Here is a 25,148-nt window from a genome sequence, read left to right on the forward strand (position 1 = left end):
TCCAGCCCTCAGCCTCCCCTTCCTCCTGTCTCTTCAGGGGCCTGCAGGCAGTGGCCCTCGACATTGCCATGTCCCACTGCTGTAGGATAGAGACAAGGAGCTAAATTAGCGTCCCAATTCAGACCCTGGCAAACGGCTTTGAGAAGTCACAAGCAACTGTGGAAGTAGAGCAGAACAACTGGAAAAATTCACTTAAGAAAAAGGATTATCCAAATCTGAGCTTGGCATTCCTTTCTCTGTGCCCAGATTAAGAAAATACTAGTTGTTTGCCTGGGAACACATTTGAACCAACGCTTGGCTTATTATCCACGTGACCCAGCAGCTGGTAATAGAAACACCAGCTGCCTTGTGTTGGGACCAGAATGACAACAACACAGGTTGGGCCCAAGACCCAGCGAGGCCCTCAAGGGCATTTTATCCCGGGGCTGCCATGGGTGCATGGGCGGAGTTCTCAGGCGCTACAGAAGTAATGAGCTTGTTAAGCTCCTTGCTGTCCCTTTAACTGGTGATTGCATTACAGAAAGCCACATAAAGTGCATTTTCATCTCTCATCCCAGCCCTGAGAGCCTCTGAGGTCTTGTTTATCCAGTTACCAGGCTTGCTGAGAATAAGCCTATCAGTTGGAACAGGATTGCTTTGATGGATAATTAGCCGCTTCCCCAGCCGCCTCCTATTCAGCTGGAAGCTCTCACACCAGAAGTCTGATCTGGCCTAATCAGAAGGTGCCTGCCTTACCTCAGTTATCTCTTAAGGGATGTGACCAGACTCATGTCCTACAGGGGGAAGAATGATAGAATGGAGGTAGGAGCTGATCTTGGATGAGTGTCTGGGAGTTATGATTTAGTGAATAGAATTTCTAGGGAAAGGAATGAAGCGGAGAGAACTCTGGATGAAGAGTGAGGGAGGAGTCTGGGCATGGGACATGTCAGTTCAAGCAAGGCTAGGGAGCCTTTGTTCTGCCAACGGTCATTTGGGAATTTATAACATCATTTGCAGGCCACACAGAATTATCAACTTAAAAATTAGCCTGCTGTAGATGTATTGAATTTTGAGTCTTGCCTGCAGTTGCCTTGGCAGAGCAAAACCAAATGATTCCCAGACCTTATATGGCCCCAAAGCCGGTTGTTCCCCATCACTGCAAAAGGAACTTTATTTTTTAAAAAATTTATTAATTTGAAAGGCTGAGTTATGGGGGGAGGGAAGGAGAGGGAGATAGAGATAGACAGAAGTCTTTCTTCTTTTGCTTCACTCCCCAGATGGTCCCAAAGACCTGCACTGGACCAGGTTAAAGCCAGGAGCCCAGAACTCCATCTGGGTCTCCCATGTGGGTGCAGGGGCCCAAGCACTTGGGCCATCTTCTGCTGTTTTCCTAGGCCATTATAGCAGGGAGCTGGATCACAAGTGGAGCAGCTGGGACTCAAACTGGAACTCCAGTATGTGATACTGGCAACACAGGCAGCAACTTAACCTGCTGCACCACAGTGTCAGCCCCGAGAACTTCGTCCGTCCAAGGAAATGGTTCTGCAGCTTAAACCCTATTAGCTGTGTATCCAGAATGGGTCTTCCCAGTCGTGGGGGAGCCGTGTGCAGAGCAGTTGTGTCTTACAGGAAGTGTGCAGGCCACCCTGGAGATGCCTGTTGCGAGGGCTGGGGTGGGGCTCTGGGGTCTGACGCTCTGCTTTACCAAGAATCAGCGCTTCTGCCTGCTTCTCCTGGAAGAGAAGCTTCCATCGTCCTTTTTTTAAATTTTTTTTTATTTTTTTACAGGCAGAGTGGACAGTGAGAGAGAGAGACAGAGAGAAAGGTCTTCCTTTGCCATTGGTTCACCCTCCAATGGCCGCCGCGGCCGCTGCACTGCGGCCGGTGCACCGCGCTGATCCGATGGCAGGAGCCAGGTGCTTCTCCTGGTCTCCCATGGGGTGCAGGGCCCAAGCACTTGGGCCATCCTCCACTGCACTCCCTGGCCACAGCAGAGAGCTGGCCTGGAAGAGGGGCAACCGGGACAGAATCCGGCGCCCCAACCGGGACTAGAACCTGGTGTGCCGGCGCCGCAAGGCGGAGGATTAGCCTAGTGAGCTGCGGCGCCGGCAAAACTTCTGTCGTCCTTAACGGGTTCTTCTTCTGCATGGAGTCGACCAAGGTGCAGGACGTCCACCTTCATCCAGCTCATTGGGAAGCAACTTCAAGTGTATAGCTGAGTATGGGGTGAGGTGGATTGGGACAAGAGGAAGTGCTTGTCCATCAGAGATCTGTCACAGAGGAGAAAGCCTCTTCGTGTGAGGACAGTGATTTTTGGCAAAGTGCTCCTGAGGTGCTAGAAGTACTCCGGACTTTTGCTAATTAATGATTGGTAGTCTGGGGCCAGTGCTGTGATGTAGTGGGTAAAGGTGCCGCCTGCAGAGCCAGTATCCCATATGGGCACTGGTTTGAATCCTGGCTGCTCCAATTCCCATCCAGCTCTTTGCTGTGGCCTGGGAAAGCAGTGCAAAATGGCCCAAGTTCTTGGGTCCCTGCACCCGCGTGGGAGACCCCGAGGAAGCTCCTGGCTCCTGCCTTTGCAGCCATCTAGGGGGTGAACCAGCGGATGGAAGATTCTCTCTCTCTTTTCTCTCTCTTTCTCTGCCTCTCAAATAAATAAATCTTCAAAAAAAAAAAAAAGAAGATTGGTAGTTTATGATGGACTTGGCCCTTAGCTCTTAAAATCACCATCAAAACCATGCTTTATTTAAATCACTATCAAAATAATAGCTTCCCATTCATTATTGCTTTTTTAGTTATTGGGTTTTTTTTGTTGTTGTTGTTAGGACATGGGTGAACAGATCATGATTGAGAGTCCTAGACTGACAGACATTCAGGCCTCACAATGATGTCACACTGAAGTCTCATATTTAGCTTTCACACAGAGGCATGCCTATTTTGGAGATTAATTGCTGCTTTTCACTATATTTAAAGAAGTATTTAGGGGCCAGCATTGTGGCATAGCAAGTTGGGCCACCACCTGAGATGCGGGCATCCCATATGGATACCGGTTCATGTTCTGCCTGCTCCACTTTCGATCCAGCTCCCTGCTAATGCACCTGGGAAGGCAGCAGATGATGGCCCAAGTACTTGGGACCCTGCCCCAACGTGGGAGACCTGGATGAAGCTCCTGGCTCCTGGCTTCTGCTGGACTCAAGTCTGGCTATTGTGGCCCTCTGGGGAGTGAACCAGGGAATGGAAGATGTCTCTCTTTGTGTCTCTACCTCTCTCTCTCTGTTAACTCTGCCTTTCAAGTAAATAAATAAATCCTAAAAGGGGGGGGTGGGTACTGGAAGAACACTGCCCTAAGTGCAGAACCATTTAGCGCTAGGTTTTACTAGGCTAGCAAGCAGTTGTTTGAGGAACAGAAGCTTCTGTAAACAAGCCACTTGCTAAGGCAGAGCTGTGATAGCCCAGGCAAGATCTAGTCATTTGAGTTAGCCAAGGAATGGGGATACAGACAAAGCGAATTCCTGGTGCTACTGGAAACTTGGTTTCAGTAATAAATCAGGAATGTAATCCCTGTGTTCCCGATGCCTTGTTCCAAAATCCTCCTTTTTACAGGAATGAAAGAATTGAAGTGGCAGCCAGTTACCTAAAGTCACTTAGCAACAGTTGCAAAGGTTTGGGGAGTTATATTTCCAATATAACATTCAGCCACTTGAGGGCACAATTCGCTCACTTTATAGATTTAGACACATTTTTAACTATGTCTCCTTAAAAATAATATGGAGTTATGATTTTTTAAAGGAGAACATGCGTTTTATCTTTGTTCCTTGAAGGGAAAGACCAAGAAAAAGCACAGAATACCCCATTGTCCCAAGAGGTCACCATTGTCATTTTGTGCAGAGGATCTTAATCTAACTTGTCAGCTTCTGCCTCCTTTCCGTAGAAGTCTTAACCTTAGACATCTGGCTCATGTTTTGCAAGGTTATTACAGGGAGCAGCCTGTGTTGTGGAGAGCAAAGTCTCCCTTTTGGGAGAGGTTGTTCACTATCAGTTTTCACATGGTCACCAATCCCGCATCCTATACAAAACTAAAAGAATGTGAAGAATTTATCTAGAACCCATGATCCAGGCAGTTGTGACATAGTACCAAGGAGGTGCTGTAATTCACAGCTCCACATCAGTCTCCTTATTTTACATTCATTCCGTTTGCATCAGCCTTGCTGCGGTTTCCTGAACGTGTCATTTTCTCTGCAGGTTCTTCTTACAGAATTCAGCGGGAAGATTGGTGAGATCTGCCTGTTTTCCTGGGGGAGGGAGTTAAAGCTGGCCAGGGCAGAAGCAACCAAGGAGTCGTGAAAAATAAAGGCAAATCTGGGCTTGCATTTGTGGTGATGATGATGATGAAGAAGAATAGTTTGTCTAGATTAGAAGGAGCACCCTAAAATTCAAAAAATCTTCCCTCTTTGATTTCTGTGCTTTTGTTAGCTTTTAAATTACTTTTTGAAGATCAGTCCTTTGAAGTGGCTTGTTCTCTCCTGCTGGCATAGCCTTCAGGGAACTGTTCGTTCATGTTTCTTTGGCTATTTAGGGAGAAAGTCAACTCTGCTCTTCAGCCTTTTCATCCTTGGCCCTGACTTTGCCATGAGCTCTAAGGAATGCCCTGAGGTCCATATTCATCCTGTGGCTGCATGAAGTGTTTGGCCATTTCCAGAGCAGGGGCTTTTAGAAGTTCTCTGTTAATGGGTGTCCTGTGCTTGCAGGCCTCACACAGGCTGCCCTTGACCCCTCACCCCAGAGGTCAGGATGGCCAGGGTGACACAACAGGTGTGCATCACAGTCTATGAGTCGTGAGTGCACGCAGGCCCCACCGCACAAACACTTCCATGCGTAGGGAAGAGCTGAGTTCTGAGAGCATAAATAGTTTTTTAAAACCATGGCTAATGCATTTATCTTTTATAATCAAAAACTGGTTTGCTTTTACCAGCAAATTTATAAACCTTCCAAAAATGTGCCAGTCCTACCTCTTAAGTTTCATGGCCTTTGTTTGGCAACCTTCAAAATGTAAACACAGATCGATACATCGGTTTGTGGAAATATAAATACAGTGGCTTAATAAGGACCAAATTAGAGGGACTCGAGTTATTGGCTGATGTCCATGATTTCTGGAGGATTTCTATCTGATAAACTCAGACTGTTCTGGGCACGGCTCCAGCCCCCTGTGTACCTGTCACAGGGCTACGATGGCCTTTGTTTGTAGAGGTAGTTGGAGGCATCCAGAAAATGTATCTTATAGACCAACAATTTCCCCAAGTTCTGACACCTTTCCCGCCCAAACCAAACCGAGGCATCTGGCACAATTAAAAGCGTTGGGAATCTTAAAACTAGCATTTTAATAAAAAGCATTGATTTATTCGTTGGCTATTTCTCTGTATGGGTAGAGACTAATAAAAGGTCTGCCTGAAAGCAAAGGAAAAAACAGCTTCAGCAACAGCAAAAATTGGAAAATTTTTGGTATGTGTGCGTGTTTTTGGTCAGTCACTGGACTCATTTTAGAAAACTATTTGCAAAGCCTGGAAAAAATGTGCTGACTCTGTTCCTTAAAGGAACATGCAGGTTGGTTCCTGTGGATCCTCTGTGTGACAGTTCTGTCCAGTAGCCTTTCCAAACTGCAGCCCAGGGACCAGTGTCCTGGTGCAACAGGTTAAGCTACCACCTGTGACACCACCATCCCATATGGGCACCAGTTCATGTCCCAGCTGCTCTGTTTCCAATCCAGCTCCTTGCTATTGTGTCTGGGAATACAGTGGAAGATGGCCCAAGTGCTTGGACCTCTGCAACCATGTGGGAGGCCTGGAAGAAGCTCCTGGCTCCTGTCTTCGACTTGGTCCAGCCCAGGCCATTATGGCCATTTGGGGAGTGAACCCACAGATGGAAGATTTCTCTCTCTGACTCTCTCTCTTTCTCTGTAACCCTGCCTTTCAAATAAATAATTAAATCTCAAAAAGAAAACTGTACCACATTTCAGATTTGGCATTAAAACAGTGTCTTTAACCTTGAATTTTAGTCTTGAATACAGCCAGATGTTGTTGAAATGTTTTGTTATTGTTGCTGTTGTTTTTTAATTTATGAGAGGCTTTCATTCAGAATTTGTTGCTTTAGGAAAGAAAGAAGAAGGTTTCTGGGTAGGGACTTTTTAATATCTTTCTTGTCTTTTATCTGACTTGTGATAGCCTCTTTAGGAGACATTAGTTAATTCAGTTGATAGAATAAAAAAATAAAACCAAATAAAAATTTACTTTCTGAAGAAAATCTCATTTTTAAAAAAGATCTATCTTACTTATTTGAAAGCCAGAGAGTGTCTTCCATCTGCTGGTTCACTCCCCATATGGCCACAACAGCCAGGACTGGGCCAAGCTGAAGCCAGGAGCCTGGACCTCCATCTGGGTCTCACATGTGGGAGGCAGGGGCCTATGTGCTTGGGCCGTCCTCCACTACCTAACCAAGCACACGGGCAGGGAGCTGGATTGGAAGCCGAGCAGCCAGGTCTTAACTGCTCTGATATAGGTTGCTTGTGTCACAGGCAGTGGCTTCACCAGTTGTGCCATAATGCTGACCCTGGGAGCCCTCAAGTTTTTCAACTTATTTGGAAATTGGATTGACTCTGAAGAGGCTATTTTGATGTTGTTTTTCTCTTGGCAGTCATTACATTGTGCTCCTTAGACCAGGAAGATAATTCTGAGAGTCAATGAAGAGGCAAAGATTTTTCCTAAGTCAAGTCATTTATTAAAAAATTAAAGCAAATTAAATTTATTAAACAAATTAATGTTTAAATGTCCTAGAATACCTGACATATACTTTTTTAAAAAAGATTTTATTTATTTATTTGAGAGGTGGAGTTATAGACAGTGAAAGGGAGAGTCAGAGAGAAAGGTCTTCCTTCTGTTGGTTCACTCTCTAGATGGCCACAACGGCTGGAGCCGTGCAGATCTGAAGCCAGGAGCCAGGTGCCTCTTCCAAGTCTCCCATGCGGGGTGCAGGGCCATCTTCTGCTGCTTTCCCAGGCCATAGCAGAGAGCTAGAATGGAGGAGGGGCAGCCGGGACGAGAAACAGCGCCCCAACATGGGATGCCGGTGCCACAAGTGTAGGATTAACATACTGTGCCACGGTGCCAGCCCCCTGACATATACTTTTAAAAATGTTTGTATTTGAATTAGTTGTCTGTTGCTGTTTAACACAATCGTTGTAGCTTACAGCTATGAATGGTCATGACTCACCTCTTACAAGGGTTATCCAGGTGCAGCTTACCTGGGGATCTGCCTTGGGGCCCTCACCAGGCTGAGGCTGAGATGTTGGCCAAGACTGTGGCCGCCTCTAGGTCACTGTGGGAGGATCCTCTTCCAGGCTTGCTGCGTGGTTGTTGGCAGGATTCCGCTGCTCCCGGGTGTCGCTCCCCCTCTTCATGGAGGAACGACACTAAACCCTGCCTAGGCTTCATATCCGAGTCACGGCACCATTATGTCGCTCCCCGTCTTCGTGGAGGAACGACACTGGACCCTGCGCTGTTCTTCTGTCTGCTCGGCCCTCCCCAGGTTTGCTGCTGGTTCTTCCCGGGTTGGCTACCGACCCTTCCACCTCCGTGGAAGGGCGGTTCCCCTTGCCACCTTCCCCACTTCCGCGGGGGAGCAGCACACCGCCAGCCGGCTCTCTCGGGGGCTGCACAGGTGTTCCTCTTAGATGTTCCCCTTAGATGTTCCTGGTGCATGTTGTCTCTCTCCTCCTTTATAGTCCTCTTCCACCAATCCCAACTCTGCTACCCACACGCCGAGTACGCTGCTCTCCTCCAATCAGCAGGAGGTCCTACAGTTTATTGGTTGAACTGGAGGCAGCTGCGTAGAAGCTGTTTCTCCCTTCTCAGCGCCATATTGTGGGAGAGCAGATGCATAGAATAAGTCTTAATTCCAGTAACTTAGTCTAGTCCGGGTTGCTCCCCACACCGGGTTGTGACTAAGGGCCTCGGTTTCTCACTGGTCATTGGCCAGAGGCTTCTTTGAGTTCCTTGCTATGGTGGACCCTTCACAGGGCAGCTTACAGCCTCACAGTACACAAGTGAGAGAGCAAGCAGGGTAACCTGCTTTTTGTAACCTGACCTCAAAAGTGCCACCCCACTGCTTTCATCATACAGTGCCCTCTCCTTATCCATAGTTTTGCTTTCCCCAATTTTAGTTACCAATGGTCAACCACAGTCTGAAATTATTAATGGAAACTTCCAGAAACAAGTACTTCATGCATTTTAATTTTATTAATTTTGTAATTGTTGTTTTATTATTAGTTATTGTTAATCTTGCTCTGCCTAATTTGTAAGTGGAACTTCTATCATGGCCATGTATATATATATAGGACTATGGTATCCATTAGGTGTGGGACTCTCAGAGCTGCCAGGCATCTCGAAGCATCTTGGAACATAATTCTTGCAAATAAGAGGGAACTACTGCATTCTACTTATCAAAAGCAAGTCACTAGCTCTGGCTCTAGGTGAGAGGTGATTCCACAGATACAAAATACCAGGAGGTGGGAATCTTTTTTTTTTTAATATTTATTTATTCATTTGAAAGGCAGGGTTACAGAGAGGCAGAGGCAGAGTGAGAGATATCTTCCATCCACTGGCTTACTCCCCAGATGGCTGTGCAACAAAAGCAGATCCAAAGCCAGGAGCTTCTTCCGGGTCTCCCACGCGGGTGCAGGGGCCCAAGGACTTGGTACATCTTCCACTGCTTTCCCAGGCCACAGCAGAGAGCTGGGTTGGAAGTGGAGCAGCCGTGACTTGAACAGGCGCCATTATGGGATGCAGGCACTGCAGGCAGCGGCTTTACCGCTACACCACAGCACTGGCCTCAGGAGGTGGGAACCTCCAGCAGCTCTCTTGGAAGCTGCTGCCACAGTTCTTTTCTTTTTCTTCTTCTTTTTTATTTTTAGATTTTTCTAAAAAAATTATTTGAAAGGCAGAGTTACAGAGAGAGAGAGAGAGAGATGAGAGAGTTGTCTTCCACCTGCTGCTTTACTCCCCAAATGCCCACAATGGCTAGGCCTGGGTGGGCCAGGCCAAAGCCAGGAGCCAGGAGCTTCTACCTTGTGTGTGCAGGGGCCCAAGCACTTGGGCCATCTTCTACTGCTTTCTCAGGCTATTAGCAGGGAGCTGGATTGAAAGTGGAGCAGCCAGGACTCGAACTGGCACACATATGGGATGCCAGTGTCACAGGCAGAGGTTTAACCTGCTACACCACAGTGCCAGCCCCTGCTGCAGTTCTTAACCAGGCTTCTAAGAGGACAGAGCTCCCGTTGGCTTCAACGGAGTATGAGGGATGGCAGGGTGGAAGAATTCTGCAAATGTTGAGGACAGAGTTCTCAATTCTCAATGTGAAGTGTTACATTTCTGGAATGTCTACTGTACCCTGCTTCTTAATAAAAGAAGAACTTCTTGACAGATTCTCGAAGTTGATAAAGTCCTAGCTCATCCCTCAATCACACTGCAAAGAAGAAAGCCTGCAAAGGATGGAGGATTTTTTTTCCACCTAGGTTAAAGGAGATTCCCCAGTTTTGCTTATATTAAACTAGGGAAGGGCTGCCCTAAGTGGTACATGTTAAACAGTGGGTCATTTCTCCTCTTGCCCATGTCACTCCCCTCTAACCACCTCCCACACACCTCTAGATCTACATGTATGTGTCAGTTGTGTATGAAGTCCTCTGAGTAGTGTGGGAACTGTAGCTACAGAGGACTAAGATTTGCAAGATATTTGAATGTAGGTGGCTGAAGTGTTTCCAATTCCCTCTCCGTTTAGAATACATTTGTAGTAAATGTTTTGTAGGCATTAAAACAAACAAACAAACAAAAAACACTGAAATAAGGTTTTCCTAAACTAACTGGGGCTTGTTCTGCTGACCCCATTGTAAACCACCCCCTTCCGTGTGGAAGTCACAGGGACAAAGAACCTTCAAATCTTGTAGACCCTTAAAGCCACATTATGGATTCCATGGGGAGTTGCTGGAGGATGGGAGCAATGCATTTCTCCAGTGAACCTGTTGATTATTTTGTCAGTCTCAAGTTTAATTGAAAAATTATAGAAAATAAAATTGTGTTTTGGGTACCTTCCCACCTGCTCTTGCCTCCTTATTGTCTTTGGCCCCTAAGCATGCAGCTCTTTCCCAACAGTGCCTCCTGGGCAGTAATTACCCCCTCCTGCTTTTTCTGTTTTCTCCACTCTCACCTTAGTCCACGGTCTGTCCTCTTTGTAAGGACGGATGCTGAGTAAACTTTGATACAAAGGTGAGAAGGAAGATATATAAGCATGAAGTCAGCTAAGCAAGGGCTCCATACGAAATTTGGTAATGTGGGTACCTCAACAGGGAAAATTTCAGTTATTTCAACCAAGTATGGTTTAAAAAGCATCATGTGCAAGCAGAGTTGGAAAGAGGTTGCTATGTTTTATTCCTTAAGGCAGTCAGGTTTCCTTAGCAGGTTTCACAATGGGAATCTAATACAGATAAGACTCACAGCCACAAACATCCAGCTTTCCCTCTGAGTCCTTAGCGATGGGAAGCTGGCTGATCCTAGGTGGGTTGGAAGGGTGCTTCTTTCACCTGTTTTATGAAAACTTGCATTCTTGGGGTTTTGCTTTATGAATGATGGTCTTCCAATCTTTCACTTAAAAGGATTTTTACCTTTCTCTTAAAAGAGTGGAGAAAGAGGGGCCGATGCTGCGCTGTAGTGGGTAAAGCCACCACCTGCAGTGCCAGCATCCCATATGGATGCTGGTTCAAGTCCCGGCTGCTCCACTTCTTATCCAGCTCCCTGCTAATGTGCCTGGGAAAGCAGTGGAAGATGGCCCAAGTTCTTGGGCCACAGCCCTACATGGGAGACCCAGAAGAAGCTCCTGGATCCTAGCTTTGGATCAGCCCATTTCCGGCAGTTGCCGCCATTTGCGGATAAACCAGAGGAAGACCTCTCTCTGTCTCTCTCTCTACCTCTGCTTCTGCCTCTCTGTAATTCTTCTCTTCAAATAAGTAATTATTAAAAAAAAAAAAAGGAAGAGAGAGGAGAAAGGGTAATGATGTCATAGAAAGGGCATGGCACAAAGATCCTAGTTGTGAGCATTTAATTAATGTTCAAAGACAAATTACGAGCTGTAATCATAGTTATTGTGTTTTCATCAGCTGAAAAAGCACGAGTTTTTCTGCATCCAAAAGAAAATCAAAGTGGTGTAATAAGTGGTATTGAGCCTGGCTGTTGTTTTTGGTTTGTTTTTCTCTCCCTGTCTTCTTGTTTCCCATTTGATTTTTGGCTTTTGGTACATCTTCTAAACCAAAAGCTTATATAGAGAATGTTGGATTGTTTCTACAAGTTTGTTGACATTTTGTGTCTGGCTTCTTTACTGCATCTGCTTCTTGTGGGGGAGCAGAGGTCCCTGATGTGCAGACCACATTTATACAAAACATTGCAGCCCAGTGCTTAGAGGACAGGTGTTCCTAAGGGTGAGCTCCTGCTTGCTACCACAGCACTCGTGCCGCCGGCCGATCCTGTGCCGTGTCCCAGGGTGGGCAGCCTCGGGGGACTCTGGTGCTCTGTCATGCTCCTTTCACTGCTCGGACTTCTGGAGATGGAATGTCTTCCTCACCTAACATGTCAGGGATTTTCTTTCCATTTCCACTTTTCATTGATTCCCTTGTGAGTTTGTGATTTGGTCTAAAGCTAAACATTGGCAATGAGAATAAACAAAATTGATGGCCTGAGACCATGGCCATGGAATGAAGAGACAGGACCTGGCAAGTGTTTTGTTTTTTTATTCTTTATTTTTTTTTATTTGACAGGCAGAGTTAGACAGTGAGAGAGATTGACAGAAAGGTCTTCCTTCTGCTGGTTCACCCCCCAAATGGCCACTACGGCTGGCCCGCTGCGCCAGTCTGAAGCTAGGAGCCAGGTGCTTCTTTCTGGTCTCCCATGCAGATGCAGGGTCCCAAGCACTTGGGCCATCCTCCTCTGTGCCTTCCCAGGGCACAGCAGAGAGCTTGCCTGGAAGAGGAGCAACCGGACTATAAATCGGTGCCCATATGGGATGCTGGCGCTGCAGGTAGAGGATTAACCAAGTGAGCCACGGTGCCAGCCCCACAAGTGTTTTATTTTTATGCATTTATTTGTGAACTTTCCCATTCTAAAAAGTCTGGGGCAGTATAAAGGGGTCATATAACAAGGTGTAATATTTCTTGACAGAGAGAAAATACTTAGAAGGAAATCAACCTAAAGTCAGGAAAGGTTACTATACAGAGCAGCCCTGAGGCCTTTACAATTCCTTAAAAAATCTTCTGCAAGTTTGCCTTTGAGCTTCCTAGCTACCAAGAAAATAAAGGAATCACAATGAACTATGAGATTCCTAAATCTGCCAAATTAAAGAGAAGCCAGTTCTCTTGGATCAGTGCTTCTCAAACTTGAATGTGCATTTGAGCCACTGACATGGTTAAACCTCAGACAAACCTGCTTCAGCAGGTCTAGGATGCATTTCTAACTGCTCCAGGGGACGCCGACGCCAGTGCTGCTCCTACACGGGCCATACTTCGAGTAGCAGAGAACTCAGTCACTGACACATGCTTCCACTTGAAAATAGAGCCGTATTAGGTTTGCACAGTTTCTAGGTAAATTCCTGATCATAAAAAGTATTCAGCTTTCTGACTTTAATTTGCTCTTGATATATTCAAAGTATGAAAATCTTTAACATGGAGGGACAGCATTCTCATCCTCTAAGTTCACTGCGCCATTTCAAATCAAAGTTATGAGAGAGAGAGAATGAATGGCCTTACTGCTGGTCTGTTTCCCAAATGCCTGGAGCAGTGGAGAAGCGGAAAGCCAGAGCCAGGAGCTGGCAACTCAATCCAGGTATCCCAAGTGGGTGGCAGGAACCCTCCTACCTGAGCCATCAGCTCTTGTCCCAGGATTCAGGAGCCAGAGCCCGGCACTGAACGCTGGGATGTGGGCAGTGAACCAGGAGCCCAATCGGTGGGCTGAATGTCTGCCTCTACTTCAGACCTTTAGAAAAATTGCATGGTCGGTTTGGGGAAGTGCCCTTTTGTCCTTATAAATATGGTAAGACCTCACTATAAAAAGTAGATCTATAAAGTCCTGGTGAGTTTGGTGATTGAGCAGACAGACTGCTTATTAGGCACTGGGTGTAGCTTCTGAGCACCTGGATTGGCATTTCGGTGCCATTTGCTAGCTGTGTTACCTTGTGCCAGTTAGGCATCCTCTCTGAACCTTTGTTGTATCTGCCAAATGCAACCAGCGGTGGTGCTTTCACAGGCACTTACAACAGAGCCTCCACAGTGTAAGAGTGCTGGTGGTTAAATATAAATGACAAACTGAAATCAGATCCCCTGATGTTTGTCTTGCATAAGTACCTTCAAATAAAGTATCCGGATTTGCAATTTTCTTTTGAATACTTGAGTAAAAGACACTAAGTAGCATAGGATGTTACTGATGTGGGTAGGCACTTGAAGTTCCCTTGCTGGAATCAGCGTGTGGCCAACAAATTGCTGAAGAGGCTGAAAAGCACTGACCTTTTTCTGTGTGTTCAAATAGCAGCATCTCCATTGTCCCATTGGTTTTGCTGCGTTTCTGCTTCAGCAAAGAGTTCATCCATTCTTTGACTCTGTCTTTGCCAAAAAGGCTGGAAAGGAGAGTTATAAAAAGCACAAGAAAAAGGAATTGCTTGGAAATTGCCAAAATTGTTGGCTTGCAAGTGTTTATTTAGAAAAATGGAGACCGTTTTATGTATAACACTGTTACAGTGATGCTGTATCGGGCAGCCAGGAACTAATTTACTAGCCCATCTACCTTAATCCAGTGTATATTGCTAGTAGCTTGCTATTAAGTCAACATATCTCAATCTCTAAGAAAGTTAATAAAATTGAAAAACCAATTTCTCCTGTATTTTATCCCCCTCAGAACACCCCTGTTTAAGGCCTTTTTAAGACCTGGAGCTAGAAGCACCTGACAGCATGTTATTTACAACGTATTGCAATGCCCCCATTTCCCACTCGTTATGTATACTTTATATAAAATTTTACACCCATTTACAAAGTATGAGGAACATTTTTTTACCTTCATATTAAATTCTTGGCTGGCACCGCGGCTCACTAGGCTAATCCTCCTCCTTGCAGCGCCAGCACACCAGGTTCTAGTCCCGGTCGAGGCACTGGATTCTGTCCCGGTTGCCCCTCTTCCAGGCCAGCTCTCTGCTGTGGCCCAGGAGTGCAGTGGAGGATGGCCCAAGTGCTTGGGCCCTGCACCCCATGGGAGACCAGGAGAAGCACCTGGCTCCTGCCATCGGATCAGCGCGGTGCACCGGCCGCAGCGCACCAGCCGCGGTGGCCATTGGAGGGTGAACCAACAGCAAAGGAAGACCTTTCTCTCTGTCTCTCTCACTGTCTACTCTGCCTGTCAAAAAAAAAAAAAAAAAAAAAAAGATTACATTCTTTAGAGTTATCATTGACTTATCAACAAAATTTTGCATATTTAATTTGAAAGTCATTCATTTTGGTTTTGAGGTTTTCTTTTCATATTTTCAGAGCTAATAATTGTGGGGATACTGGCATTTTTGTGGCCCCGCGCTTGTCCTGAGCTTTAGCATGGCCCTGCCCACAGTCCATTCCGGAACTGGAGGAGAGGAGGGCTTCCTAGGAAAGAGCACTTGGCCCTTTGCTGAGAGGCTGTGGGAGAGGCAGAGGGCTGGTAATCAGAGACACAGAGACCTGGGGAGACTTAAAGAGAGGCAGAGAGAGTTACACACATGAAAGACACAGAAAAAACAAAGACGGAGACTAAGAGAGAAAGATGGAGAAGCCCAGAGGGCTTGAGTCTTTGCCCAGGTATGAGATTCACATAGTCATATCTCACAGTCCTGCGGTGTTTAAAGTGGCATTTTAATTTTTTAAATTTTTATGTATTTATTTTCATTTTATCTAAAAAGGCAGACAGAAACAGAGAAAGAGAGATAGCAATCTCGCCACCTCTGGTTCACTCCCCAAATGCCCACAAAAGCTGGGGCTGGGGGCTGGTCCAGGCTGAAGCCTGGGACTCCACCTGGGTGTCTCATGTGAGTGGCAGGGGCACAGGCACTTGGGCCATCTTCTGCTTCCATCCCAGAGTGCTCATTAGCAGGAAGTGGGATCTGAAGTGGGAGAGCAGGAACTTGAGCTAGGCAATCCAATATGGGATACAGGCAACCCAAGCAGTGTCAGCCACATTTTAAAATCTCAGGGGGACGGCACTGTGGTGTTGTGGGTAAAGCCACTGCCTGCAGTGCCAGCATCCCATATGGGTGCCGGTTCAAGTCCTGGCTGCTCCACTTCCAATCCAGCTCTCTGCTGTGGCCTGGGAAAGCAGTGGAGGATGGGCCCCTGCACCCACGTGGGAGACCCAGGAAGCTCCTGGCTCCTGGCTTCTGATTGGCACAGCTCTAGCCATTGTGGCCATCTGGGGAGTGAACCAGCAGATGGAAGACCTCTCTTGCTCTCTCTCTCTTTCTCTCTCTCTCTCTGCCTCTGCCTATCTGTAACTGCCTTCCAAATAAAAAAATAAATCTTAAAAAAGAAAATCTACTCAGCTGTTTGACATAGTGCTATTTATATCATCTTGATTTGTGTTGTATTTTACAGTTTACAAAGCAATTCTCAGGTATCATTGTATGACTTGGCCCTAACCTTTTTATTCCAGGGGAGGAAAATGATTGCTCATCTTACATTTGTAGAGTATTTTTCAACGTTTTAAGAATGCTTCAACCCATTGTCTTACCTGGTAAGAGACACTAGTCCCGTGTCTCGATAACAAATCCATCTACTTGATAGGAACCCCTTAATATGTGTGCACCACTGATATTCAAAAGATGATGGAGATAACCCAGGCTAGCAATTTTTTAAAATTTTTCTTTCTCCATTCTTCTTAAAGAAAAGTATGTATCTGATAACACTGTTTTGTTACAGGAAGAAACAAAAACAAATTTCAATCCCATTTCAAAACCAAATCTTTTTTTAAAAGACTTATTTATGTATTTGAAAGGCAGAGTTACAGAGAGAGAGACAGAGACAGAGAGAGAGCAAGATTTACATCCTCTGGTTCACTCCCCAAATGGTCTCAACGCCAGAGCTGGGCCGTTCTGAAGCCAGGAGCTTCCTGCGGGTCTCCCACGTGGTGCAGGGGCCCAAGCACTTGGGCCATCTTCCACTACTTTCCCAGGCCACTAGCAGAGAACTGGATTGGAAGTGGAACAGCCAGGACTTGAACCCGCACCTATATGGGGTGCCAACACTGCAGTCAGTGGCTTTACCCACTTTGCCACAGTACCTGCCCCCAAATCTATATTTTTCACTTTCCTGCATCATCTTCTAGTTTTTACATATTTATAGTTTTATCAGAGATCAAGTTTTACTTTCAGAATTTTCACTCAATTTTATATACTAAATATTAGCTGTTGAGCATCATTCTCACTTTCAAAGACATACACAAGAAAAGAACCCTTAAGGATTGTTTAACCTTGACAAATGTAGTTCATCCTTGGACTCTATTTGTGGTTTCTCGAGCCCTGTAAGTGAAGCAGGATTCTGTCTTTATGACATGACATGACTGAGGGGTGCTCCCCATATTTCTTGGTGGGTATGGAAGTTAGCAATACAATATTTTTTCATCCAAAACATGACGTGGGTTACCATTGCCAGAAATTGGTAAGCATTTGCATGGTCAAGGGATAATCTGCACCTCCACACTTCTTTTTTTTTTTTTTTTAAGTTTTTCATAGATTAATTTCTTTCTTTTTTTTAATCTTTTTTTTATTTGACAGGTAGAGTTATAGACAGTGAGAGAGAGAGACAGAGAGAAAGGTCTTCCTTTCATTGGTTCACCCCCTAAATGGCCGCTATAGCCAGAGCTACGCTGATCCGAAGCCAGGAGCTGGGTGCTTTCTCCTGGTCTCCCATGTGGGTGCAGGGGCCCAAGCACTTGGGCCATCCTCCACTGCCCTCCCGGGCCACAGCAGAGAGCTGGACTGGAAGAGGAGCAACCGGGACTAGAACCCGGTGTCCATATGGGATGCTGGCGCCATAGGCGGAGGATTAGCCAAATGAATCACGGCGCCAGCCCCAGATTACTTTAATTTCATTGAGGGAGTCTAATACTGAATGTATGTTGAATTTTGCCAAATGTTTTTTTCTGAATCTATTGAGGTTATCATATATTTGATCATAAAAACTTAGCCATAAGAGTACCTACTCAACCCACATGAAGTTCAAGATCAGAAATGATAAAAATTGTGGGCGTTGAAGGTGGGAATGACTGGAAATGGGTACAAGGAAACTGTGTTTAATGGAAATGTTATATACATTATCTTGGTTATGATTATGCAAGTGTGTACATTTGTCAAAATCTAGGAAGCCATAAATGAGACTTATGCATGGTATTACATTATTGCATGCAAATTATACCTCAGTTAAATGCTGTCAATGTACAAAATGCTGGTTGCAACCCGCTGAACTGCCTCCATGCTTCTTAGCACAGGCTTTCCCCAGCAGACATAACCCCAGCTTCGCCACTCGTTCCCTGGTGGCCTGTTTTTCTATCTGCTAAAATACTAGTCAACCCCAGTGATCAAGAATGCTCTGCTCACCCGTGTCACCTGTCACCTCTGCCACAGGAAGCCCACCTGCCCTGAAGCACAAGGCTTAGCCTGCTTCCGCTTTCTTCTCAGATAATCTCTCCCCGGAGCAGCAGGTGGAGGCCGCCTTTGACTTTGTCCACCTGCTTCTGTGTCCTCTCAAGGCCTCTTTCTTTCTCTCCTGCTGGCTGACTTGTGTCAGAAGCTCTGCTGAGGATGTGTCCCAGTGTCCAGTTGTTTAAAGAAGTGGCCGGTGTGCCTTATGCTGTGGCCCACTAGCCCTCTGGGCTTGGCTCCAAGCTATGGCAGCCCCTCGGGAGCACATTGATGTCATCTTGGGCATGACTAACAGGGGACAGTCTTCCTCTTTGTTTTCTTGTCCTGGGTAAAGAATAAGCCAAGTTTAACAGAAGCCAAACTGGTATTTTTTTCACTGTGGCTTTGAAAAATTTCAAAATCTCCTGGGTGAATCTGTTCTTAGCCAAAGAACTGGAAGATAGTCCCAAGATGTAAGAGCAGGCAGTGTTTGGTCCACAATTGGATCTAATAATGACCAAATTCCACAAGTTAACTCCTAGAGCTGCTCTATTGCCACAGTTTAAAGATAAGTTGTCAAGGGGCCATTGCTAAATTAGTGGAACGAATGTGGAGTTTCCGAGGTAGTTTCTAATCAAGGGAAGCCATCCGAAGGGTATTTGGACAGAAAATTTCTGATGAGTGCTAAATGTCTCTCTCTCCTATGTGGTGATGCATATGATTGAAGAAGTCCATTTTTGTCTGCATTCGGGACAGATAAGATTAGACTAAATGCTTTGTGCTTTGCATGTGCACTATACTTGTAGTTACCAATGATGCTTTCAAAATTTACCATGAGAAGTGATTCCTACTTAGGCCGTGGGCTAAACTCTCAAAAACCCTTAGATAAAATAATTTTTAGGATTTTCTTTGGCTAATTCAGGCACTTCATTTATCATGCATAAGACACAGAGGCCTGATTCTGTTTTTTAGTAACTGCTCTTACCTGGTTTGGCTTTGTGGATTATTGATCATGCAGTCAGATCTTCTCTCTGGATACAAGGCACTGCTGTTCACATAGTCACTTCTTCAAAAGCATACTGTTTTAACAAAACTTATCACTGATCATTTTGCCGATAAGATATATGCTGATTCTTGGGAAATGCAATTTCTCAACAACTTTTAGGCAAAATCTATAAACCTCTTTAGGAGATAATTTCCTGGTCTGGAAAAAAGGGACGCTGAATCCCTAGGTTCAGGCTAGAACAGACACTGGGTCATGTGGTGAGATTCCAACACACATGAGTAGCTGTGTGCTCCGTGGAACATGTATGCAGGCTAGAGCAGACACTGGTCATGTGGTGGTGCAGTTCCACCCCTCAGTGAGCAACCGTTTCTAAGCAATGCACAGAATTCTGGGCCAGTCTGGGGCACATGTGGCTCTGTGTGGTGGACAGCATTGCCCCTGTGTTAGAGTAAGAGAGGGTGTGCTAATGGAACCCGATTAACCAGTCTGGCAGGGCTACTACAGTTGTGATTTACACAGCCCCTTTCATCCAGCTACTTCAAAGCATTTTTTTCAAACTCTGGCTCATTATTTCTGCTAGCACAGCACTAAAGAAATGTTGATTGGTGTCTTTTCAATTAAGTCAAAGGTGCAGAAACTAAGCAATACAGACTGTAAAGGGATTCTACAAGCCTATGCTGCATTGCAGAAGAGGGCTGTGTTGGTCATAGCTTTGTAACTGATAAAACAGGAAACGACCTGAGTGCTTATTTGGAGAAGACTTATATAATTGTAATACTTCATATTGTGGGATATCATGTTTATTTAATCACACTGGGAAAATAGTCAAAAATTGAATGACATAAAGTGACAAGAATAAGATAACATTTTACATCTACAGTAGATAAAAACGTTTCATTTGTAGAAGGAAAAAGACTAAATGGAAATATGCTAGACTCATAGGGCGTTGGGATATTTGGTGGATGCTATTTTCTTCTTTTCTATGTTTTTCATATTCAAAATGGGGGAAATGGGCATGTATTTACTCTCTTCTTTAAAGATTTATTTATTTATTTGAGAGACAGAGTTACAGACAGAGAGAAGGAGAGACAGAGAGAGAGGTCTTCCATCATTGGTTCATTCCCCAAATGGCCACAACGGCATCCAGAGTTGGGCTGATCTGAAACCAGGAGCCAGGAGCTTCCTCCAGGTCTCCCATTGGGGTGCAGGGGCCCAGGCATTAGGACAATATTCCACTGCATTTCCAGGTGCATTAGCAGGGAGCTGGATCACAAGTGGAGCAGGCAGACTTTGAACTGGCACTGGTGTGGGATACCAGAGTTGCAGGCTGCATGTTAACTCCTTATGCCACCATGCTGGTCCCACATAGTGCTCTCTTAATCACATGTGTAAATGATACTCATGTGATGAAAGTGGAGTGGACTAATTAAATAGGATAATAGGAAAGACCTCTGAGGAGGTCCTACGTGAGCTAAAACCCAACAGATGAGAAAGAACCTGTCATTTAGAGAGCTGGGGGAACCCTGGGGAACAGGAGGTACAGATACCTTTGATATGGGAGTAAGTTTGAAATCCTCTGGTCTTTGAAAAAAGACTAGTAATGGACAGTGGTAAGAAATAAGGTCAGAAATTGTCAAGGGCAAAATGAGAAGTTTGGAAACTCTTGTAGGGGCCTGACATAATCTGTTGTACATTTTTCAAAGATCCTTTTAACTAATATGTAAGTAGTAGGTTGTCTGGGCAAGTGTAGAAGTCAAGGTCAATCGAGGAAGCACTGCTCTCTGGATGAGGGTGGTTTGTAGTGGAGCGATGGGGCAGCACACTTTGGAGTGTACATCTGACGTAGTATCTGTGTGGAGGAAACAGTTGTCAGAGGAGCTGTCGTTTATTCCATTCTTGCTCACTAGTGCTCACCACAGCTCAGTGAGGCAGTTGCAGTTATTGGCCCTGCTGGAGCTTTGGAAAGGCTAAGAAACTTGCCCTAGGCTGTATAGCTAAAAGATGCAAAAGTTGCATTCAAATCCCTGTTCTCTGGCTACAGAGCCAATAGCACATTCTGACGCAACCACTCTGTAAACTTTAGCTTTACTTGAGTGTTGGCTGTGGCAATGAAAAATAGGCAGTGAGCAGAGGGATGTCTGTGTCCTGCATGCATCCTGCACCCCAATTGTAAACCGTCTTCTGTCCTCCATCACCACATCCAAGTCCACTCCACAGCGTCTGTAGCCCAGCCGGTTCCGGCTGCATTGGAACTGGCCGCCTCGGTTTGAAAGAGCAAGATTTGGGAGGTGCTGCTCAGACAGCCGCGTGGTGGAGTAGAAACAGCTCTGCACTGGGCCTTCTGCATGCTGTTTGGCCAACTCACAGGGTCCAAGTCGCTTATGTCTTGGGGCCTTGACGGTCCTGTCTTTAAAAGTTGGGGTTCATGGCAGCTGGAGCTACTGTTAACATCAAACCGGGAGCCTTCTCCCTTGTCTCCAGCAGTGGAGAAAACCCATTTCTCCAGACTTTTTACCTACTCATTCCCAACAGAGCAAACCTGACAGCTACAAGCTCCAGTTTTGTTGAGAATATTTTTTTTACATTTTTGAGACTAATAATGAGACACTTCACATGTGCCTTGATTAGACTCCATGTAATTACTTCCTTTAAACTATCAGTTGAGTTTAATGTGACTCCCAACTCTAAGCATAATTTAAAGTCTCTGTGTTGGCACAGGGCAGTCTTTATTATCCCTAACTCCTGCCTATATTTAAAACTGATATATTTATGTATTTATAATTTATATATTTTAAAATATTATATTTGTGTAGTATATATTTATATATTTTATCAGAAAGTCAAAAGATAGTTAAATCCTGAGACAGAGTTTAAGTCCTGGTTTAAAAGAGGTGCAATCACTGTATCAGATTTTTTCTCTGCACAAATGAGTTGGTAGTTAAGAACCCTGTGTTATAAGGGCTGAAATGCTCATTAACTGCATCATTGAGGAAAAAGACTGCATGAACCCATGAGAGCCTCACAGCAGCCATTTGGCAAGCTTTGGACAGAGCAGCCATGGAAACAGTGTGTGTTTAAGTCCTGGCCTGAAATAAATGTTTTTTCTTTCCCTCAAAAAATGCTGGAGTTCAGGTGAGGTGTCTCCTAGCTTGAGCACTCCAGAGTCCTGTTCCTCATTGTGCCCTAGCCTGTCATCTTCCTTTTTGGATAGCCCATCCATACCTCGGTGATAGTTGAAGTATTCTGCCCATCTGTATTAATTTCCTCTTGCTGAAGCTGTTGTCTTGGATTTATCTTCTTTTTCATTTGAAGGTAAGAAGTGGCCAATGCAGTGGTCAATAGCCAGTTATGACTCTGGTAAAAGAACTCTGGTAAAAGAAGACCAGGTGGTAGCTAGACAGAGCTGGGAACACAGGCTAACAATCATGGGGAAGACATGCACCAAGTGCCACCAGGCCAGGGTAGTGATACTACTGGGCTAAAGTCAGAGCAGCCTGCAGAAGTCATAGGGTACAGCAGCTCTGATCCCTTCCCAGCCCTGGTTCACACTCATTTTGCCTCCAGGAAGTTCCCCAATATGCAGAGGGTAGGGGAAAGCAAAGTGTAGGGCTGCTATTCATTTGCTTCTCTGGCCTTTGAGTTTGCACACAAAGCAACAATTCCTTGTGTTCTTGACAGTTCCAAATACCATTTTTCTTCTTGAATGCCTGAGATCGTCTACTGGATAGTTGAGTAGAGAATCCTTCGGCTGTAATTTTTCTGTTCTTGATGTGGAATGTTCAGCTGTAGCCAGAAAAGTTTCTTTCAGTGTTTTCCTAACTGATCTGTCATAATATTAAAGTTGAGAAATATGCCACGAGAGGATAAATAAGTGAGTTCTGAGGTCAAACCATTTGGAGAAAGGAGCAGAGACCTCCCTATCAGAGGCGTTTGTGGTGCACTTTAACCTGTTTATCTTGGTTTGCCCCAATCTTCCCAGCTGTGTTTGGTCATCCTCCTACCTCATCCCCAAACCCTTGTTAGTTTTTTGAAGGACACTGGGGTTCTCTGGAGCAAGTGGGGAAATGTGGGTTTGGGGTGCAGCTTTCAGTGACTGTCAGGCTAATGGAATCAGTCCATTTCTGGGATAAGACTAAATGAGGTTTATGACACTCCTAGAAATAAGTGTCTTTGATTTTGGCATGATGAATTGCCCATGAAACATACTGCACTGTAAAAATTTCAAATACACTCTGAAAGTAAAGCCAGACTATGGGATGTGATAAGGAAAAAAAGGCCTGGTTCCCAGTACTAGCCCTTCCAATCTATATGCTTGGATCTAAGGATTGCCCCATCAAAATGGTCAGAAATCTCAATCTCTTACAAGAACAGAACAGAGTCTCAGTATGAATCCAATCCACTCATCTCTAGTGGTCCAAAGGTGTACTATCTCAGTGTCCTGCCTTTTACATTAGCTTATAACATGGCTGTCTCTTTATCTGTACATTTGATAAGAAATGATTTTTTTGGAGCAGTCTGCATGGTCTACTCAAAGCAGGTCCACTGGGTCCATTCAATTGTTTTGTCCAGGCTCGTGATTATTAGTACTGACACTGCTGATATTGCAATAGCAAGGATGAGTGGTGGGAAGATCATGGATTTATCCATCTGCTGGTTCACTCCCCAGATGTCCACAATGGCCAAAGCTGCGCTGATCTGAAGGCAGGAGCCAGGAGCCTCCTGTGGGTCTCCCACATGGGTACAGGAGCCCAAGCACTTGGGCCATCTTCCACTGCCTTCCCAGGCCATAGCAGAGAGCTGGATTGGAAGTAGAGCAGCCAGGACTCGAAACAGTGCCCATATGGGATGCCAGCACTGCTGGCAGTGGCTTTACCCACTCTGCCACAGCCCCAGCCCCAAGAATATGTCTGTTTAGGAAAAGTATATTACCCAGGAATTAGGGTGGTGGGCTAAGAGTGAGGAAGATAAAACATTTTCCCAAATATCATGACACTAACTAATTGAAGCAGCCTTGGCGTACTGTTAATGATAACTGCAAAGTTAAAGCAAACTTGTCACTGAAGGATGTCAGATGACCCACTTGAAAGGACATTCATATTGTAGTGAGCATCTGATCTGAGAGACAGCATAGTGGTAAGGAGCATGGCTCTGGAGCTAGACCTCCTGGGTTCAAATCCTGACTGCTGTTTCCTAACTTTGTAATTTGAGACATCTTAGTGAACTTCCCTGTACCTTTTCTTTTTCCTTATTTGCAACATGGAGATGATGGCAGTGATGATAGCCTGCTTTAGAATAATGATGAAAATTAGACAAATTAGTAAATATGAGTTTTAGGGAACATTTTGTGTCTCAAAGTAAGTGCTTTCTAAATGTGTATCATTATTGTTTATTTTCATGTCGGGAATAAATGTCATCAAAATAATACATATTTCTGTTATCCAACAGACATTTCTTTAGAATCTACCATGTTCCAAACGCTACCCTAGCTGCTAGAGCTATAGCAGTAAATCAGAAACTTCAGATAAAAGTCTCTGTTCTCAAAGCTGATGTTTGTCGCAGGAGTTAAAATGCTACTTGGGATGCCTGTATCCCATAGCAGAGTGCCTGGATTTGAGTCCCAGCTCTGGTTCTAATTCCACCTTCCTGTTAATATGTATCCTAGGAGATGGCAGGTGATGGACCAAGTACTTAAGGTCCTGCCACCCACATAGAAAACCCAGATTGAGTTCCCTGCTCTTGGCTTCAGCCTGTCCCAGCCACAGCTGTTGCAGGCGTTTGTAGACTGAAACAGCAGATGGAAGATATATATATGTCCTCCCCTCATTGCCTTTCCAATAAATAGAACTAAATGAAATTGATTAAAAGCCCCAGGGGTAGGTGTTTGGCACAGCAGTTAAGTTATCTCTTGGGATGCCTGCCTCTCGTATCTGAGTGCTTGACTCAAGTCGCAGCTCCTCTGCTTCTGATCCAGCTACTGCTAATGCATGTTCTGAGGAGGCAGTAGGTGATGGCTTAAGAACCTGGGTCCCTGCCGCCTGTATGAGAGAGTCAGATTGAGTTCTGGTCTCCTGGCTTTGTCCTGGCCCAGTTGCAGCTGTTCCAGGTATTTGAAGAGTGAACCAGTGGATAGAAGATCTCTTCTGTTTGTCATTTTCTTTCTCTGCCTTTCAAGTAGAACAAAAATAAATAAATAATTTTTTAATCTTTGTCACAGAGCTTATATTTTACTAGAATTCATGACTAATACTGCAAATAGAAAAATATATGCTAATTATGCTTAGCCTAGTACCTGTCCTACATGTGTTGAATGAATTGAAATATTTTTCATATTGTTATATAGCAGTTGGGCTAAATAAGAAAACTAAACTAAAACAGAAAACCATGCCAATACAAAATTGAAGCCATAATATAAATATCAGAAAGTAACACAAGAAAACAAAGGAATGAAATT

The 25,148-nt window shown here is 44.9% G+C and overlaps 1 protein-coding gene and 1 long non-coding RNA gene across 5 annotated transcripts in view; one reads left to right on the forward strand and one right to left on the reverse strand.

Moving 5' to 3' along the window:
* Window positions 1-25,148, forward strand: part of DOCK8 (dedicator of cytokinesis 8) — a 253,132-nt gene that overhangs the window by 125,962 nt on the left and 102,022 nt on the right. The gene's annotated exons all lie outside the window — the stretch shown is intronic.
* Window positions 6,837-7,397, reverse strand: LOC149128730 (uncharacterized). Its single transcript, XR_016237212.1, has 2 exons — window positions 7,274-7,397; window positions 6,837-7,042 (listed from the first exon to the last, which is right to left on the reverse strand). It is a non-coding gene; the product is annotated as an uncharacterized LOC149128730 (long non-coding RNA).

The sequence above is a fragment of the Oryctolagus cuniculus genome, chromosome 1 (assembly GCF_051225735.1).
Source record: "Oryctolagus cuniculus isolate XC-2025 breed Fujian yellow rabbit chromosome 1, ASM5122573v1, whole genome shotgun sequence".
In the NCBI taxonomy this organism is placed as follows: domain Eukaryota; kingdom Metazoa; phylum Chordata; class Mammalia; order Lagomorpha; family Leporidae; genus Oryctolagus; species Oryctolagus cuniculus.